Below are 7,023 nucleotides of genomic sequence, written 5' to 3' on the forward strand. Positions count from 1 at the left end.
CTTTCAGACTCCTGGTCATCCTTCTTTCGGGACTTTGACGAAAGCTTTGCCATTGTACTTGACATCTCAAAGGCTTTCGATGGAGTCTGGCATAAAACTTTAATTCCCAAACTGCCCTCATGGTTTCTATCCTTCTATCTGTGCCTTCATCTATAGATTCCTTTCTGGTCGTTATATAGCCGCCGTTGTAGACGGTCATCGTTCTTCTCCTAGATCTATCAACAGTGGTGTTGCTCAGGGCTCTGTCCTATCACCAACTCTCTTCCTTTTCTTCATCAAGGACCTCCTAAACTGTACATCTAACCCTATCCATGGTATGCTGATGATTCCACCCTTCACCTCTCCATTCGCTTCCCGCAACGTCCATCTCAGCAGTTACTTCAACAAACAAGGGATGAGGCCATGGCACACCTAATGTTCGACTTGGCTCGTATCTCTGACAGGGGTAAAAATAATCTTGTTGTTTGTAATGCATCAAAGTCTCAGTTCTTACACCAATCAACCCGACAAAATCTTCCACAGAAGTACATACTAATGTTTAATATCATCCAGCTCAGCCCTGCATCATCCTTGAACATGCCTGGGATTTCATTCACTTGGGAGTTATCTTGGAAGGATCATATTGCATCTCTTGTAAAATCTGCTTCCAAGAGATTAGGTGTGCTAAGCCGACTCCTTACCTTCTTTACTCCTACACACTTGCTGACCTTATACAAGTTTTTTTTTTTGCCCCTGTGTAGAGTACAACTCTCATGTGTGGGGAGGCTCCCCACATACATCTCTTCTCAATAGGAAGGAATCAAAGGCATTTCGTCTCATTAACTCTCCTCCGCTTACTGTCTCCCTTCAACGTCTGTCTCTTTGCCACACTGTTGCATCTTTATCTCTCTTCTGTTACTACTTCAATGGTCATTGTTCCTCTGAACTGTCTGATTGCATCTTTCCACCTCCATGACGGGTGCGGAGCACCCGTCTAGCAACAAACTCTCATCCCTTTTCTGTCCAGTTCTCTAATGAAAGAGTTAACCGTTACTCCCAGTCCTTTACTGATGCAACAGGCCAACTCTGGAAGTGTCTCCCTTTGTCTGCATTTCTTACTTCCTATAATCTCCAGTCTTTCAAGCGCAGTGTGTCCAGGCATCTTGAAAAGAACAGATCTTGAATTTGGCTCTCTTTTGTATTGTTTTTGTTTTTGTTTTTGCAAGAAACAGTTTGCGGGCTTCTGGCTTTTGGTTCCTTCTTCCTTGCATAAAAAGTAACCTCCGAGGCCTCAACATTTCTTAACAATTCAGTAACATGTAATGAACACTCACTCATAAAAGAACTTGTGGTCCGCACGACTGTGGAGGGATTGAATCTCCCCACCTTTCTACACGACGAGTCACAGGACACCTGACAACGTAGACACGAACCACGAGACGCTTTGATGTGTGAATAGGAAGCAGTACGAATGAGAAAGTGTGATCAGGACATCACCCGGCCCTCCTCAGCCACCAGCTAAGATTTGGGTTGGATGGAATCACAGATGACATCAGCCCAGCTTGTAGGATAGGCCCACACAACATAACATACACAATGAAGAACTACATAGCACATATCACACAAAGACGCAAACACAATATCAACTGTGTAGGAAACCTTTGAGACAATCCCAGACGGGAAAGCTACTCACTTATGGTCCGAGGTTGAGCAACAACAACAGCTTCTGCCAGTGTTACATTTTCCACCATCACATTCATTCTGTGCACACTACCAGATCCATGTATGTTCGCTACCATTCTTCTTCCATTTTTCTTATCAGCTTTTCAAAAGTACTCTTTCCATCTCTGCCTGACTTTATTTCCATTTGTTAGTCGTCTTTCATTCATTCACCATCGATTTACACTTTTTCCACTTTCATTTTTACATTTTTGCACCTCTTACCAGAATAGTTTCCTATTTTTTTTTCTAAAACATCTAGTATTTATTTATCTTCCATATTATTATTTACCCAGTTCTTATTTTCCGTTTCCTAGTCTCATTACGTGTTTGTTACTCACAGTATTTCCTTCCCTCTTTTATTCCAATCTTTTTTCCCCATCCACCGAAGCCGCTACTTTCTCTTTTCTTACACTTCTCTTTGAACCGCCTCATTCCTCTAAGCTGCATAAATGTGACTAGTTGCTGCCTTTACAACACCACAGACAGCTTTAGCATTCCTAACTCTCTGTATGCACTTCATAAGTTTTCTAAATCCATATGCTCCCAATCCATTGATCCTAACTGCACTAACCACTAACTTTAGCTGGTACGCATAGTCATCTGCCATTTCTTATTTCCAGCTTCACTTTCAATGTTTTACTATCTCCAGTCTACCTTTACCACGTACGTCTCCGTGTTGTTTGTGCCTAGAATATGAATTACCAATGCAGATGCGTCCTTCAGTCGCCGGCCCTTATCACTCTCCCGTGGTTCTCCATGATGACCTAATATATCATTTACAGGACCAGTGTCAACTCTTTCATTCAGGTCTCTAATCACAAACTCTTTATAACTCTTAATCATCTGTCCTATCACAGTCCGTGTAGTTTGTCCTCAAGCCTGTCTTACTTCTCACATTTAATATTCCAAGGAGCATACACCACCTTCACTATATTGAACTTAACATATATTTATCTCGTGTACATGTTTATAACCTTTTCATTACTCTCTCCCATTCATATTTCGTCAATTAAGCAGAATATTGACGCCGTCCTCCCGTACACACACTGACCTTACGTACTTCACACCTTAACACTCATCCACGTCACTCCCTTTCATCTTTGTTTCACACAGTACCACACCGTATTCTTTGCATTCTTGAACACAATCACTGCTTGAACTCTTATTCCTTTTTTACGCCTCCTATACCCCATACAGCTGTAAATAGACGTAGCCGAGGGGTGTTATTCCACAGAGAAGGTTATTTGGTTGAATCGTCGATGAGAGAGTCACTAGGAGAGAGTAATGGTGAGGCGTTGTAGATGTCAGTGTGGGCTGTCTCTGTTCCGTTATTCTCTTCTTATTTTAAGTGGGATGATGAAATGGGCAAATTTGGGTCGGTGGAGTTTATTGAGACAGTTACATGAATAAAAGTTAAGAGCTTGGCATGACCCGTGTAACCTATGGTTAGTAGCAGTTTATGCTAGCTGCTGTCCTCCTACTTTACTCTCACTCTCCTACTCCCTATCGCTCTTTCCTGATCTAACTCTTGTTCTCTCTTCTCCTACGCTGTCTGACTTGTTCTACGAGCTCTCCTACATGTGATATCGGACTTATAATATCCCCCTCTAGCTTTCGGCTAAAGTGTGTGGGCGTACGTATGTGCGTGTGTGTGTCGTTCACTTTTCCGGCACGTGATCAGGGGTGTTTGCCATTCTTGATTAGTCTAGGGCAAGGTGGATGTTTAGTTGTCTCTTGCTGGAGAATTCAGATATAACTATCTGTTTTACATATTTTTCCCTATAGCTATATAGTTACATACTGTAGTTACATATATTATTGTGTTATGCCTACATATCGCTCGGTCATGCCCATTGTCGTACCAACGACAGTAAATATTGTCATAACACAAACACACACACACACACATGTATATATATATATATATATATATATATATATATATATATATATATATATATATATATATATATATATATAATGTTGTACTAGCCGTGTGTGTGTGTGTGTGTGTGTGTGTGTGTGTGTGTGTGTGTGTGTGCAGCCGAAACTACATATTCAAATCACATCAAAATTGGCTCAAAAATCACAAAAAATTTGCTCATGTTAAAAAACTTGGTCCCATAACGATTGAAAAACTTTTACTATATTTAATGAGCGATCACATTTTGACCAAAAAAAGCCACTCCCGGCGCCCGGCATAGGATCTCCAGAGAATTTTTGCTTACAGATACAACTTATATATTTCGGACTTGCGTTCGGACAACTTGGGTTCCATTCCCAAAGCTGCAAATAACACGATCAATTGGTTAGCTGCAAAAAATCCAAGTGGCAACATTAGACTTGACAGCACATGAACGGACCATCATGAGCCCTTTGATGTCGCCTTGACGGCCGACAGTGACAATGTTCGACTAGAACAGCATATAAACATGAGACCCCTCTGCAGGAGCAAGTGCAAGGGGCCCAAAGGGCCCACGAGCACTTGTAATATACTATAGCACTAGCCGTGTGTCTGTGTGTGTGTGTGTGTATTTTGGGCAGCTGAAACTGCACATTCAAACCGCACCAAAATTGGCACAAAAATCGCAAAAAATTTGCTTGGTCTTAACACGATTGAAAAACTTTTACGGCCGTAGTCGTAAACTGTCGGCAGGCATTCACTTTGCCCTATCCGCATCTTTTGGTCATCTTGACGCATGAAAGGGAGAGCGTTCCCCTGTGAACGGGAGAGGATTACCCCAGCGTAGTACTGGAATCCGCAAGGAGTCTCATAGCACCCCTTCGCATGCCCCTGCGTCATATTATAGTAGCCTTGTGCAAAGAAAACTACGTAGTATTTGAAGGACCCTATGGTGTGTGTGATGGGAATTTTAATTTAATGATAAAAACATCGTGTAAAGAAAAAAATATGTGTTTAATATTTTTATTGTTTTAAAAGACTTCACCGCTTCTCTGGAGATGGTTAATTTATGACAAGACGAAAACAAAGATGAGATACTGTATCCACTTCCATTTTTCTCAATATTTCTACCAAACTGTTTATCAGACATGGTGCATGATACTTTTATAATTAGTTTGATTAGTACGTGAAATAATTCCCACAGTAAAGAATGGCCGAGCACTACCTAAACAGACGACTGGTGCAGAGCCAGTTAGTTTGAATTACGAATCTAATGTTTGCATTCGTCGAGCTTTTGCATGTCTGCACTATTTTGTTTTGGCTTGGCAACATATTTTCTGGTGCATTTTCGTGTGATCTGAAGGAATTTGGCTTTTATTTTCGGTGCTCGTGATTGGTTTTCAAATTAAGCCCCCTCCCCCCGTGTCTTGGGGGGTGGGATTTCAGAGTTCTGAGTGGGAATAATGACCAAAACAAGCATTTGGGGCAGAAATATAGTCAAAATCGGTATGACCAGCAAAGGTATGTTCATAGGGTTATTACTGACCGCATGAACTCCTTTGATGCTATGTCTGACACTGAATTTTTCCTATGGTGCAGGTTCTCTAAATCCTGTATGCATACTCTTATATAGAGTATTTAAGAACAAACGCCAGTCTTTAGTAACAGAAGAGGTAAGATTTGCAAACGTTAATAGATTACCTTGTGTACGAATCTTGGCAACTGTCATATTTATTGTTTTAAAATTTTATGATGATGAATTTTAAAATTAATCAGTGTTACCAACTCTTTGCCATGCCTACCCACACAAAGGGGTGCGCTCTCACGTTTTCAAGATTATCACTTACGTTGAAGGTGAGAGCTTCCACCTCGAGCGGTGTGCGGGAAGGGTCTGCCCTCATTTGCAAGACTATGGACGTTAGTATATTTAACCCCTTAACCGCGGGGCGTCACTTTTGTGACGCTCGGGAGCAATGGATCATACCGCGGGGCGTCACTTTTGTGATTCTGTGTTATTTTGAATTATCCCGGGCTTTCAAGTAGTGGCTTGTATCATCTATCAGTACTGCCAATGTCCAACACTAGTCAGCTCTCCAAATCTCATCTGTACTCCCATCCATTGTTGACATTTTAGCGATTTTCTCCCCTTCCTGACTCCCCTCCTTACCTCCCCTCCATTACCCTGTCCTCTCACCTCCCAGGCCGCGCTGCGCTAAGCAAATCTCCCCCGGATTTTTCCACAGATTTCATCCATTGAAATAAGCCCTATGCCCTATACTTATACAAAATAATATATACCAAAAAAAAATAGGGTAAGTGATAGTGGTATACACCAGGAATTGGCTAATTATCACCTGACAACACCTCACGTGCATTCATCGCTACATTACCACGGTAATTTCCACTTTGAATTATGCCTTGTAATCTATGTCTGTAATAAAAATATATATCAGAAAGGAAGGGAGAAGCCTAAGTGACATTTACATTCACCTGGAACTACCTATTTCTTTATGTATTGCTGAGATTTTCTACCAATAATTTATTAGCATGTAAGTTAGCAGCTGTCATCCTCAGTGTCATTGTCAACCCTTGCCTTCTCAGATAAGCCGCGGCATTTAGTTCCTTGTCCTCCACTGTGGTCAAAACATGTCGCACTCGCGCCCCGCCATTTCTGCCGCTTCTGCGCCCATTGCAAAGGGCCCCGTGACCTCTACACCCAGAAAAAGTCGTGAGGGAAGCAGGAAAGGACTAAGTGGCTCTGCAGTGGAACGTGAACTAGCGGAATTGTCTATGGTGATGATGGATAGTGATTTTGACCCTTTGGGTGAATCGTGTGCTGAGCTGGGTGAGGAAATCGTGCCAGAAAGTGCTAGTACGAGTGCTTCAGTGCCGGAAGTTATCCCTAGCTCCAAGGGAAAGAAGCTGTTAGTGCAGCAAGGGAAGGAATTTGGGAAGGGAGTGAAAAGGCGGTGTGTTAGCCCCAGAACAATGGCCCCGCATGACCCAGCCCGCCATGAGTCCCGAGTTGATTCACCTCCCCGTTCCCCAAGCCCCACTTCACTCATTTCTTCCTCTTCGTCTGCTGAATTATCTCTGGAGTCTTCGTCATCGGAGTCACCACCAGCATCAACAGTGAAGGCAGGCCGTAGAGGAAGAGGTAAATCCCGGACCAGTAAAAGTAGAGTTGCTACTAGAGTAAGGGCTGCTAATGCTGTACGGCAACTCAGGGTCAGTGTGAGTGCCCTTGAACGGGGTAAATCTGCCTCACAGCCACCCACCACCCTCACCCACCCTACACCGCCATAACAGGGAATCCTGGACGCCTTCGTGTGGACGGAAGGGTCCGATTTTGTGCCAGAACATTTAGTTTTTGATGAGAGTTCCTCAGGAGTACAGCCTGCCTTCACTCTTGACGATGA

The sequence above is a fragment of the Coenobita brevimanus genome, chromosome 34 (genome assembly GCF_032717465.1).
Source record: "Coenobita brevimanus isolate Jiangsu-jjx chromosome 34, ASM3271746v2, whole genome shotgun sequence".
Lineage (NCBI taxonomy): Eukaryota > Metazoa > Arthropoda > Malacostraca > Decapoda > Coenobitidae > Coenobita > Coenobita brevimanus.